At 40.2% G+C, this 14,345-nt stretch overlaps 1 protein-coding gene across 1 annotated transcript in view; it reads left to right on the top strand.

Moving 5' to 3' along the window:
- Positions 1–14,345, top strand: part of BACH2 (BTB domain and CNC homolog 2) — a 128,085-nt gene that overhangs the window by 33,088 nt on the left and 80,652 nt on the right. The window contains exon 2 of the mRNA XM_056856143.1: positions 10,918–11,072. The gene's annotated coding sequence lies outside the window, so the exon portion shown is untranslated. The remainder of the gene's footprint in view (positions 1–10,917; positions 11,073–14,345) is intronic.

Below are 14,345 nucleotides of genomic sequence, written 5' to 3'. Positions count from 1 at the left end.
GCCCAGTCCTTAATGTACTCCCATCAGTGTAAGCCTGATCCAACAGCATGCCTTGAAGACAAGAGCATAAGGGCTCATCTGTATTCTTGTGACTTTACAGTGCTTTATTGAATTTGCTTTGGGCTTTAACTTGCAGGCAGCTTACAACATTTCTGCTGAAAAGGGTGTTTGCCACCAGAGAAAGGTTCAGGCATTCATTTATGCAATGGGCGTGAAAGGCCAATAAACCTAACACTGTCTTTTTCTAAATAAAAGTATTCCAACGTCTAGGTATGTATGTCCTTCCCCCTGATTCAATACCATAGTAATAGATTCTCCTTCCTTGTATATGTTATCAAAAGTAAATCAAGCTATGTCATTAACAGAAGCAGAAAAGCACCTTTGTTGCTCTCAAGCAGGGAAGGATTTGCTTTTTGGAAATTATGAGGCAGGAAGCACTACATGAAGGAACAGGAAGATTGCAACCCCGTCCCCAAACCCTGCAGTCACATGACCATGTGAAGCTGAAGTCCAGCTAGCTTAGTAGCTGTGATGTTCCACGTTCTTTCCCAAAGCCTACGTTGGGAAAGTTTTTAAGTAGAAAGGCAACATATTGAAGCTGAAACCTTCCATGTGCTTAGGAGGCGCTCTTCCACTGAGCAGTGGTTCCTGGCATATCAGGGAATGGCAATGACAATTTGTGACGTTGTCAAGTCTTACAGTTTTGCCAAGGCTTTCAGCAGAAAATGGACTGGGCTATACTGGTATAGCCCTTCACCCTATTCATAGCAGGAACTGTTAACATTTTGCTAATGTCAACAGTACTTTCTATACAAGGTAACTAGCCTCAGAAGTAAGGCCATCCTTGCTAACATCATAAATGACAGTATTGAATGATTCACATAATACCAAGGGTAGATTTCCATGTATTGGCTCATGAGTTGCCAGAAGGGAAAAAATATGTTGCCTCTTGTTCACAGCTTATGTTTACATTCAAAATATCAAATACAGAATACATTCACACACTAAAAGCCAGTGAAATACCTGAACTGTTGGCCATATGTAATAGTTGATTAGAAAAATAAGAGTCAGTTACCTTCACAATTCTCTCTGTTATCCATGAAGCCATTACAACAACTATATGTAATGTTCAGCCATAACTCTTTACCAACATGGTAATTTACCTGAGTGTGCATGTAACTGCACGATAAGGCATTTGTGTTGCATCAAGTGGTGAGGAGAATTTTGCACATATTTGTGCTTAATCAGAATTCTGGAGAAGCAAGAGAGCAGTAAAATTCTCTGCTGCTTCTGCAAATGAGCAGCTTTACACATGTTCATATGTACATGGAAATCCATTGTTACATGATAGAAAATTGTATTTATGCTGTGAAACTGTTTAGCAGCCAACCCCACTTTTTTTCTTTCTACTCCTATTATTAACGAAGCAAGCCATTTATCTTACGGTGCCTTAAAGAGGGGAGTTTCCACTCACAAAGTGTTAGATGCTGAACTGCATTCACTTGGCATGGAATATGAACCATTAAAAGTGTGTTTTTATTCTATTAAACCTAACCTTCTAGATGTTTACATCAGAGTTAAATGTAAATGAATAATAGCTTTAAAAGTCACAGTGGTTCTCTGAAAACAGCTCCGTCTCATTTACATGGACAAAAGCATCCTTGTGCTAACATCTGCATTTTGAAGCACTTTGACATCTATGGCTGATAAGCACTGTTAAGAACAGTTTCTTTAGTACAGATTTTGTTGCTCCCTGGTTAAGTGTCGCTTAGCATATAAATTTTGTACAAAGCAGCTTTAATCTAGAGGAGAGGCTGTTATAATAAAACTGATTTACAGCAAAATTATCACATCCTTAGCTGAGCCCCCACTAAAACAAATTCTGTTTTTAAATTTTTATTTTTATAGAGGCTGTGTGAGAGTTCCTGGTATTCAATTAACAGTAATAAATTTCAAGGGAAGGTTATACATTGCCCCACAAAACATGTTTTCTCCACTCCCTGGATCCCAGTATTACACTTGTGTAATAAAAAGCTCTGTTTCTCCTCCTCTCTTGCAAAACAGCATGGGGAAAAGGCAATTTGGAAGGAGAAGTGGTGGTTTATGTGTGTGGGGGTCCTTTCCTGCTAGGCTAAGAATCAGGTTGCCATATAAAAGCCACTTTTTAAAATGCATTCAGTCCTGGAAAAAAGGCCGTGTTGACTTTTTAAGCCTGCTCTCTCTCTCAAAGTGGTTAAATTTAATAATCCAAACTACCAAAAGTTTTCTTCAGAAACTACTAATAATGAAAGGAGTAGAATTGAGTAAACGTTTTGCAAGTTTCACTTTTCATGTCAAAATGTGCATGTTTGTTTAAAGGGAATTTTTCATCAGAAATCACACGAGAATCAGAAATGTTTTTCGTCTGCTTTTCATCCAGGTTTCAGGAGCTAATCATGCTCAGGCAATGCCTCTAAATGCTCCTTTTTAGGGCTCCAGAGAGCTGTGCATTTTCAAGCCTTGGGATCAAGAGAGCTGTGGATATCCTTGTGTTTGTCGGTTTAACCTCGAGGGCTTGGATTTAAAATGGGAGGGGGGGAAACTGAGGGAGGAAGTCAAAACTCATCAAAGCTTGAAAGGTCTCCTTTGTCAGTAATGGAACTAAGAAGATTGTTTGGCTCAGCTCTAAAAGCTAGTTCCAAAGGTGCGCTTTTCATATGCCAACTATGCAATGGACATATGTGGTAGCTGCGGATACTTGTTCCCAAAGTTAGAAATAACATTCTCTTTTTCACGCAAACATGAAAATAAATTTGATTTTTTTCTATGGAAGCTGAATGGCGAGGAAGTCTTTATTATAGCCATTTCTCACGGAAGTGATCCAGACTAGTGTTTGGTGAGGGCCTCGTTTCCTTCACCCTTAAAGTTGAAATTCAGTCTTTTCTTGTCAGGCTTCCCAGATAATCTTGGGTTTTCCTAGAGAGCCTGACAAAAAATAAGGAAGCCGCCCCTCCTTCAGAGCAAAAAAATTACCTTTAAAGTGTTCCCTGCTGCTCATTACCACTAAGGGGTAAGGGCTTTTCTCACTTTGGAACTAGGTGGCAGGGAAGATGAACGTGAAGACAGCAAGTGTAAATTCAAGAGGTTTGGTTCTGGCTTCTAATGGGGTGAAGCTTTCCAAATGTTGAGGCATTCATGTAACTCTCACATTTTTCCAATTTGGCCCATTCCTGATCTTGATGGATAGTAACTGTAAAGCTGTTTCTTCTTTAGCATGACTTCTCATGTGGCCAGAATCAAGATCGGTCTTCCACATTTGTTTTCCCCCCCCTCTTCATCCAGCTAAAGCTTTAGAACTATAAATTAAAATATGTTCCCGGGTACTTTCTAATTAGAAATCATTCTGACTCCTTCCTGAAATAATTGTGTTGGTGGCTTTATATATTTAAAAAAACACCCATCTACACTTGAATTTTTATAGTGGATCTTGGAACTCATAGCCATGCATCTTTCAGTAAAAATCAGTGGCAGCCATACAGTTTTTAAAAATTCATGTGAGGGACAAGAATGTAGAAAACAACCTGGTGTTGACATAAAAAAATATATAGTAGAGTTAACCCGATATATTCTCACAGCTTATTATCTGCTTGTAAAAGTCCCCCAGCTTGTCATTTTGCCAATATATGCAAGGCTTACTGGAAAATTTATTAGAATGGCTGGAATGGAGTACCATTTCTTTTCTTTTCTTTTCTTTTTTTGCCAAAATTTGTAAGTAAAATCATATTAGGTTTTCTTTAAAAAAATTCTGAAAATCCTGCAAGAAAGGTTTTTCTGTAGCATTTCTCTCTATCAACTGCTAGTCAGCAAAACTACTATAAAATCCACATTTTTGTTAGCATTTATATTTTAAAGAGGGTAGGGTATAAAAGTAGGGCTCTGCTGAATGCCATTTTGACGGGGGAGGGGAATGACAATACTGCTTTTATGGAAAGGTAAAACAGTTCCTGAGAAATCCCTTAAATGTATAAATATTCAGCTGTTTTGTAGCTGTACACTGCTAGAGCTTCTCCCATCTTTTGCTGCTTTTTGGTGCCGTTTATTCTTGATAGGGCTTTTTTCCTACTTTTAAAAGTAATCTCAGCCACTTGGTAAATGTGATGACCCCATAGTTCTATGCAGTGTACTGATGATGTCATTTAAAGCGAACAAATTCTATTCAGGAGAATGTGTCCAGAATAAGTAAAGTATTTTGTTCTCTTTGATAGCCGTCTTCAAAAAGTAATCAATAAAGGTGGTCAGGGAGGTTTTCTTTCAGTAATAAAAACGTTTATAAAACGCATGCACTATCTTTTTAAATTCCTTTTTAATATATATGTGGGCTGAATTCAGTTGCTTTGAATTCAGTCTTTTAATGCAAAATATAAACAAGGTAAACTAAGGGCGAAAACGCATGGTCGCTTTAGCCTCCTTTATTCCTTGTTTCAGCCAGGATCGGACACACATTCAGCGAAAACGCATGCGTTCGATCCTGGCTGAATCCTGGCTGAAACAGGGAATAAAGGATGCCAAAGCGACCGTGTGCTTTCGCCCTAAAGTGTCTTGGGAATGTAGAGGAGTGAAAACAATACGATCAATGTTGAGTATGTTTATGATACTATGAGAACTGATGTATATAGTGCTGTGAGCTGGAAAGTTTTCTCAGGCATGAATTCATGAGAAGGTCTTAGGCAAACTACCTCTCACCTCCTCCCCAGTGCACCAAGAATAAAGGTGGTATATTTAAATGTCTATGCCATTTTTACCAGAAGAGTCTTCAAAGCAGCATACCATCCTAATCCTTAAAACAAAAAACGTATTATTGTTGTTGTTGTTGTTATGTTATCAGACAGCGTTAGAGACTGTCATCACATGTATTGTAAAAACAAACCTGAGCAGCAGTTGAACAAAAATACTATTTTAGGAAAGCTTAGATTAGGGAGAGGGTAGCAAAATAAGAAGGGTTTCATTGACTTTCAGAAGGTTTTCTGAAGCGTGTCTAGTGAACCTTCCCCTGGAGAAAATTCCACAATGCAGGTGCAGCTATTGGAAAAGATAATTTTTTTGGAAAATTGTAACTTCGTTGGTGATACTTAGTGGTGTTCTGCTAGTTTATATAAATTCACAGGTGGTGCATATAGGAGAAGGTTCTACCTAGGGTATGTAAGACATAGGCTGATTAGGGCTTTTGATGTCAAAAGCGGCAGATTGTACTTGGCCTAGTGAAGATCACAAAGAATTTGTGTTGGCTGCAGGCAGAAACTGCCATGCTCTTTGAAATTTCTGAGTTGTTTTCAAGGTTAGTCCCACATACAGTGCTTAAATCATCAATATTATTGTAGGACGGTGTTATCTACAATATTGGGCTAATAATAGTGGCATGTCTTAGAAACTGTTGGAAGGATTAATGAGCTAATGTATTTGAAGTGCTTTGAACATTTGCACTATATAGATGTCTCTTTTTGCTGCATGAAAGGACATTTGTGTAGATGTTTGAATCTTTTCTTCTTAAGAGTCTCATTTCCACTCTAATTGCCTTGGCTTGGCTCAGTTCAGTGGGCAGAAACATCAGTTGTTGCACAGACCATGTAATGACCTTGTTGCATTGTTTGACTAATTGGCGTTGCTGGTCACTGGCTGATAAAGAATGTGCTCAACCCAGTACCAGCTATGATCTTCAGAACAGATCGGGTTCACAAGTGGTGCATTGGTTGTGTATGGTGGGCTTGGCAGAGCTGGAAACTTGTTCAGGTAAAATGTAATGTCCCTCTCCTTCCTCCTGTACACATACCAGCTTTTATGCAAACTGGGGAGTTCATGTTGTTTAAGAAATTTTTATATCTCATTTTCAAAGGGCAAGACACTTTATGAAATATTGAGAGCTGCAAAACTATCATTCTCCATTAAAAACACTGCAAATAAAACTGCAAAATCATCCTAGCTCTATCAAAAATTTCACTAATAGGTATCTGGGAAAGAATAGTTTAATAATAAAAGCTTAATAAAGGATAAGCCTTTCTCAACTCTTCCAGAAACTGATTTTAGATATCTGGTGATATTTGATTTTACCTGGTAGTACCTTCAGAAATGTGGCCTCAGGTTGTGAGATACTTTAAAGCAGAGGTTGTCAGACATAAAGCAGGCCGAATCCGACCCCTTGAGAGCTCTTATCCGGCCTGCGAGCCAGCCAAGGCAGCCACCCCCTCCCACTCTCAATATGGGCTGGCGAGGCATGGCCTGGCCCTACCAAGTGGCATTTATGTCATATCCAGCCCTCGTAACGATTGAGTTCAACGCCCCTGTTTTAAAGTTTAATACCTGCTGATTGAATTGATCTTGGAAGCAAACTGGCAACCGTTTAGGGACACGAGATCTGTTGAATACGGTTACATTATCAGTACCCAGACAATAGGCATACAGCTTGCAAATTATCTTCAGGGACAACTTTGTGTAATAGAACATATTACTTTGACCAAACCTGGAAGTTACCAATGAATGGATCAGCATAGCGAAATCAAATCAGAATGGAAGGAAACCCTTTTAATGAGATGTGGATGGAAAAGGGGTCTCTTGACCATAGTCTCAACTTCTTTCTGAAGCAGGAGGTCCAAATTCAAGAGACCTTAATTTCATCAGACGTAAGTCACCCTGTCTCACATATGAGGCTAGCAAAAAAAGCAAAACCGTGCTATACAGAAACTAAGCAAAAATAGAAGGCATCAACGTGGACCCCCACAATATTACTATATGCAACAAACTATATGCAAATATTCCAGCGCCTCCACTTTACTTCGATCTCACAGAGGCACTCATTGATATTTATTTGGGGGGGGGATGAGTATTGTCTCTCCTAACTAGTACACTCTGCTTCAGTTTCCTTAGGAGGAAAAATGTTAGCTTGTACCCACATGTTGTGTATATCACAGTGACAGAAAAATCATTTGTATATTGTAACCATCTTGTTCCTGTTTATGGAAAGTGTATAGGTTAATTTGTTGTACATCTTAATGCACTTGTTCTGACTAACACTGATTTGTTATTTCTATGGTTGCTAAGAGTTAATGGATTATAAAATAGCTTCAAAAATCAATGAAAACTAAATCTTGATTGTGTTTTGCATGTAATTCAACTTTGTTGCATATATTAATATTGTGGTGGTCCACGTTGCTGTCACGTATGAGGCTGGCATGAGGAGGTTGTCTTTAACACCATGATCTAAAAAAAATCTGCTTAAAATCTCCTTTCCCCCTCTTAAGTTTGTAACATCTGGCCTGATTAAGAGTTCTAGGGAACTTGAGAGTTTGCGCACTGTGTCATTAGGTTGGTCCTAATAAAGGTACTGCGTGGATTGTGTTCTTGGCTTTTTAGATTTCACGTATGTATACACATCCCTTCCAAAACACTGGCATACGTTTATAAGCCTTAGGGCTAAAATAGCAACATGTCTTTCCTTGATGTGCGGGGCTAGGGGGAAAGTTCCTAATATTTGGCACCTGGGCAAAATTGCATTTAGGGCTTTGGTGTGTGTTTTCAGCTTATAGATAGTTGGAGAGACTTTTACGCTGGAACTTAAAGCCTTAAAATACTTTTCTGGGCCATGCCACTTCAGTATTAGACAGGCTGGCTGTAAATCTTGCATCCTGACCTGAGCATTAAAGGTTCTACTGTGCAGAACATTGGTCTGACTCCAGGTAATATCATCCTACAGTTGCTTAGGTGATCAGTCTTGTTCTCCCATAGATTTCTTTGACCCCCCCGGAGCCACAGTCTCCCACTGCAACCTTCATTTATCAAGGCAAGATGTACATCTTACTGATGCTTCCACTAATCAACACTGTTCTCTGTCTGTGTTGGGGGAATGGGGCACATAGTTATAATGGTGACAGCGCAGTCCTAAGCAGAGTGTACACCTTTCTAAGTACATTGCAGCCAATGGACTTAGTGCTGTCCTAAATAAAGTTACGCCCTTTGAGTCTACTGCCTTGGAGAAATGCTTATAATCTATATAGGAAAATAAATATGTCTTTCATAAATAATCCAAGCAGTTCTGAAAGGGTTTTTTTTAGTGTTCTGTCAAGGTGGATTGAGTTTACTAATTCAGTTGCCCACACCATTGTCCCCATCTGATTAGATGGGCTTGGAGAGGGAAGGAAGAAAGTCTTTATTTAAGGAATGATTTATTGAGTGATGCTAAATGTGTTCAACTTGAAGATTTGTGTGTGTGTGTGTAGTTGTGTGTATCTAAGTAGGTAGGTATTTTCTGTTAGTCATTCGCTCATTTCAGAATGAGAATGGCAATATAAGATAGAAACATGGAATGGAGTAGACCAGACACAGATGTTTAGCGGCGCATTAGAACAAGCTTAGGTTACCACTTACCCTAGCCTGACCCCCTGAGCAGAGAAATTCCTGCTTTCATTTTATAGATCATGTGTTAAATGTGATATGCTTTGGCTCACTCCATGTAGTATAAGGATATCTAGGGAACACAGAGAGAGAAATAGAGAGCAAGACATTAGCAAAAGGGGAATGCAGTGTTTGGGATGCAGTTCCATGCTTTACAGCAGTGGACATCAATCACACCTTCCAAGAACAGCAAAGGACAAATGCTTACTGTGTGGTGTTCTCGTGTTTGGGCCGTACCACTTCAGACCCAGTTCTGGATACTAATTTGACTAAATTGTTCACCAAACACAACGTTTGTAAAGAAAAGAATATATAATATTGCATCCTCGTCCCCCTTCACCAATATATTATGCCTGGGTTCATCACTTTTGGCATTTTGTCAGATTGCTGATAGATGTATGTATATCCACAGCGAGGGAATGAACTGCCAAAATTAGATTAGTAAGGCATTTCATTTATTATATTTTTTCATTCAGATTATTTTGTTAGTACAGCCCTAATACTTGACATATTATTACTATTATATATTTTTGTTTTGCTGTTTTAGATATAATTTTCATGTGTGAGCTTGAAAATCATGGAACAGGACCCATGATCCTAAAAATGTCACCATTTGGCCACACAGTATAAAATGTGTGAATGATTATTTAGGTTTTTTCCTGCCAAGCATTTTTTAACCTTTTTGGTATTTTCTGGTTTTAAAAAAATCATTTTCTTTTCTCAGGAACCAATCAACACCTGTTTTGGTTTAGTAGACCAATAGTTGTTCTTGGTGTGTATGTGTCTATGTATTAGTGACCACTAAAGAAAGCCCATTGGGCTGAAATGTGTTTGGTCTTGTTTACTCTGATTGTGGTCTTATTTGTATGTCATCAACTTGTGGATATTTCTTTGCATTATTTAATGTACATTGAGGACGACTTAGTCCGGTGGTTTCAGTCTAGAGGCTAAATTAAAAACCTGTGTTTTTAATCTGTATTTTAAGTGCACTGCGCAATACATTGATTTATTTTGTTCAATTAGTTTTTTAATATTGTTTCTCATCAACCTTCATAAGCATTGGTATCTGACAAATGGAGCTTTGACTCAAAAGCTCATACCCCCAAAATCTCGTTGGTCTCTAAGGTGCTACTAGACTTGAATCAAGCTGTTCTGTTGCAGACCAACACAACTACCTTCTAAAAGTATCTTCAGAGCAAGGCTTTGGGTTGAGCCAGTATTCTCTTCCTTTTATAGATGCGTAGCTGATGGCTGGTGCGCACACTGTTGTCTATCATTTGATTGCTGCACCTTCAAGTGGTGTCTTGTAGGTATGAATGAGCCGTCGCAGACAGCCTTTTATAGAACCTCTAAAACAGAGCCCCATGACGCAGAGTGGTAAACTGCAGTACTGCAGTCCAAGCTCTGCTCTGCTCATGATCTGAGTTCGATCCCAACGGAAGTTGGTTTCAAGTAGCCGGCTCAAGGTTGACTCAGCCTTCCATCCTTCCAAGGTTGGTAAAATGAGTACCCAGCTTGCTGGGGGTAAAGGGAAGATGACTGGGGAAGGCACTGGCAAACCACCCCGCAAACAAAGCCTGCCTAGTAAACGTCAGGATGTGACATCATTCCATGGGTCGGTAATGACCCGGTGCTTGCACAGGGGACCTCTACCTTTACCTTTAAAGCAGTAATTTTCAGTGAACTCAGTTCACAAATTCAGCTTCCAGACATTGAGCGGTAAGAAGCAAAGAGGATGAACGTGCATATGGGAAAGAGACGTGAGTCTGGCGGCATACTGTAATTGTGGTGATCAGATGTCACTAGTTCAATGCATCTCATTTCCACTAGAAAGCCGAAAGTGTTTCAGCACTTGCTGGTTCCATTATTACCCTAGGTGAGGGCAAGTTTAAACACTGTGCTGGTGAGGCAAAGCACCTCCCCCAGGGGACCTTGCTGACGCATGGCTTTTCATTTGAACTGGGCAGCTACATGTGCAAAGCAGTTCATGTTTAATTTGCACACCAGCCCAACATCTGCCTGGGCTAACTGGGCAGTTTCAAATGAGAAGCTATGCAAAATTCCACCTGTGAGCATAGCTTAAATTGGCCTTTCTGCCGTGAGAGATGGGAGAAAGTGGTATGAATCCATAAGATCTACAGTATGTTAGTTATCATATTTACACTCATAAATAACTACACTCCTACTCTGTGGGATCAGTATAACAAAAATTTGTTATGTTCTTTTAGGTTACAAATTGCTAACAAAAGTCAACCAGAAGAACCAGTGTGAGCGTTCGTAAATTGAAAATTCTTGTTGACTTACTGCAAGCCTGTCTTTAAACTTTCATCAAAGCATTCTGAGGATGGGTGTTGCTTTCCCTAATGTTGCTGAACAACAAGAGAACAATATGTAGTTTTTAATTTGTAATGGGATTTTCCATTTGGATGGGATGGGGAAGATGAAGTGCTGGTGGAAGCTTGCTTTCTAAATGGTGTTTGTTTCATTATATTTTAGGTTGCCACCACCTAAGCTGAGCATCTGGAAGCTTGCCCTGAAAATCTTTGGGCATTCATATCTTAATGGATTGCTGTAACCAACTAATTTCTCCGTTCGTCCACTTCCTAGTTTCGTGAGAATATTAGCCAGCACAGATCCTGGGAAAGTTACATGTAAGTCCTGCTTCTGATGCCTATTTCATTAAAAACAAAAGACTGTAGAAACAAAGTATTTCTGTCTGGTTAGGAGAAAAAAACAGTCAATCTATATAGTGCTTGTTAAAACTTCCTAAAAGCTGTAATTCAGTAGATAACGTGAGGCTGTGAATAAATTGATCCTGAAGTACTATTATTGTCTCTTTAAAAACTAAATGGAGAATGTAATTTTGTCATTTTGTGGGCTTCATAAGTACCTTTTCTGCCACAGCAAACCTTGGCACAAAGTACTTTATAAATAGCTTAGGTATTTGTCTCAAAAGAATGCTAGGGGTGTGTGTGTGTGTATGTGTGTGTGTGTTCAGAATAATATTCTACAGTTAGGCGTGGAGAGCTTAAGTTATTTGATCATCTTAAAAACTTTTTCAGCTGTGCATTACAGCATGGGTGAATTCTGACAGACCCACTTTCCTACCGCCTGGTGAATTTTGTGATTGTTAACACTGGGGTCCATGGCCATTGGCTTTCCAGCAAAATCAGAGTTGGAGTCTTTTAAACAAAAACACCCTTGCATGTGCATGGCATCTACCAAGCTAGAGAAGCAGCAGATTTCTGGCCTGGATTCTATTGTGTGGCAGAACGATCTGGTAGATCTATCGTCTCCTAGAGAAACAGGCTCTTGACTCAGATCTATGATATATGGGGTTCCCATCCAAATAACCTAGGACAGCACATTTAATATGGCTCCTATCATGCCAGAGTGAAGCATGAGTTTTTTTTTTTAGTTGTAGCTTTGTCATTGACAGTACACCTCCCAGAATCCTGAGAAGCATCATAGTGAGTACTAAGGGAGATTTCAGTATGTGTGTTGTGTCTGGAATGTGTAAGACCTTGGACGGGTCCAAGATAGCAAGAAACTGGCTGTGTGTTAGGCTAGGGGATGGCAAAGTGCTTCTCTATCTTAATATTTTCTCCTATATCAGTATGTTATTCAGTTTTCTTTTGGAGGGGTACCACTTAACTTGAAGGCTGTGGCCCTCGTAGACAGGACAAACATTTTCATGTGTTTAAAGATGAAACTGCCCCCATCATGTAGAAATAAATGGGTGGGGTCCAATTTTTAAAACAGAAGAGATTTGCAGATTAGTGCAGAATCTTTCCTCCACCCATGGGTTACATCCTGCAGCTTTTCTCTTCAACCAAGCTGTTCTGTTATCGGAGGCAACAAACTGTACATTAGCATTGAATGAAGGTCAATTTGTGTTTATTTGTGTATGTCTCACATGTGACTGATACTTTGAGGCTTGGTTTGTAGTGGCTGGATATCATTGTACAACAGAGAGAAAGGCAAGGCAAGCATGGTACTAAGCAAAGGCAAGGATACTATTGCTTGGAGACCACAGTTGATAGCATTGCTTGGCTATGGGATACCCAGGTATGAATCCTCATCCAGCTATAAAATTTGCTCAGTGGCCTAAATCTGTTCCCCAGACACATTTCTTATAAGCACGAGTGACCCAAGAACTGTGAGGTCCTTGTACATAGAACAGTGCTCTTCCCGTCATCACGTATGAAAAGTTATTCTTTATGCTGTGTTTGTGTCTTGGTCTGCTGCTACTTTAGGCAAGGCTGAGTAATGTGTTGTCCAATATCCATCGTTGCATTTTTGTGGGGTCATGTGACGACTTGCAGCTGCTCAAATAATTCTACCAAGATTACCCAGAGGGAATTCATGGAATGAAAATTGTGCTAGATCAAAGCTTGGTATTTGCAGTACTCTGTATAACGACATCTGTCATTCACAATTGTGATGTCCTAAGGAGGACTTTAAATCATAACCCTTTAAATCATAACACTTTTTACATGTGCCTGTAAAATAGTTTGTGCGTCCCCAGAAAACTGTCATGTGTGCACACAGCTGTATGATTTGTAGAAAGATCTGCCTTGTCCATTCGCTGCTACAGTTACCAGATTTAAGTATCCTGAGATTTCCCCAACTTGACTATTAGAATATACAAGTGGGGGCCCACAAGAAACTTGAAAGGAGGGGCTCTTTCCCTTCCTTCCCTCACCCCCCCTTCTAGGTCAAAGTTTCCCCCTCTCTCTTTCTGCCCCTGCCCCTTATCTATCAATCTTCCCTCTCCCCCACCCCTTCTCTAGCAATCCTCTCCCCATCTCTCCCCCAGCCCTTCTCTATGCCCCCCTCTTTCCCGTGCCCTTCTCAATCAACCCCCCTCTTTCTGTCCCCTCCTCCCCTCTATTTCTCCCCCAGACTCTCCTTTCTCCTTCTCTTTCCCCTCCCACAGATAATCCCCCCTTCTTATCTCTCCCTCCTCCCTCAGACAACCCGCATCACAGAGGGGTTCCACCTTGCCCCCACTTTATTGCTGGGCCTGCTGCTGCTCCTGGGCTCCAGCACAGTAGCCATTACTGGGCCTGCCTCGGCTCGCCGGCTCTGCCACCCCTACTGTGCCCAGCACGTCTCCTGGACTGGAACCAAGCAATGGCCATGCTGCAAGTAAGCGTGTTCTCTGCACTTCACAGAGAGCAATCTCTTACACTGGGGGGGTTTAAACCTCCCAGTGTATTTTTTTTTAATTTAAAATTTTTCTGCAAACCTGGGGATTTCCCCAAGTTTGGAGAAGAGTCTCCTTTCTCTCAGCGTGGGCCTGATCCACGGATTTAGGTGTCTGCAGATCTGCCCACACTTGAGAATAGATATGTAGGTGATGATAATTTCTGTGTATAGTGTAGATGTATACAACATATTTTCAGCTTTGGGTGGAAGAGCTAGGCATGGCACATCATCACTTTTGATCGCATAACTAGAAGTGATGTCGCACATGGCTAGAGGATTGCTAGACAGTTGCGGCAACACATGACATCACTTCTGGTTACACTGCGACAGCCCTTCCCCCCCTTTTTTCTCCTGCCGCTGTATTGGGCCCACAGCAGGAGCCTTCCACTACAGTGGGAGACCTGGTCTGCCTAATTTTCAGGTATATCGCTTTGTTGTTTAATAGTGACTGTATTTGTCCACTGTTAATTTGCTCTAATGTGTATGACGATGATACATTAATGAAGAGTTCTGTGTCATTTAACCGCATATGCTGCTAGTCCTGTTGTGTTTGTATGAGACAGTTTCTGCCATCTTAGAGTGGGGGGGAATTGAAAGTAGAAACAAATGTATGGTAAGCAAAGGAAAATGTATTGTTTGCATGAAAAAGATAGGTATGCTAAAGTAGAATATAATGAAGCAGTTTACAGTTTTCTCAAAGACTGAGTATATTA

This window comes from Euleptes europaea, chromosome 10 (assembly GCF_029931775.1).
Source record: "Euleptes europaea isolate rEulEur1 chromosome 10, rEulEur1.hap1, whole genome shotgun sequence".
Classification (NCBI taxonomy): domain Eukaryota; kingdom Metazoa; phylum Chordata; class Lepidosauria; order Squamata; family Sphaerodactylidae; genus Euleptes; species Euleptes europaea.
This window is presented reverse-complemented; position numbering and strand designations above follow the sequence as displayed.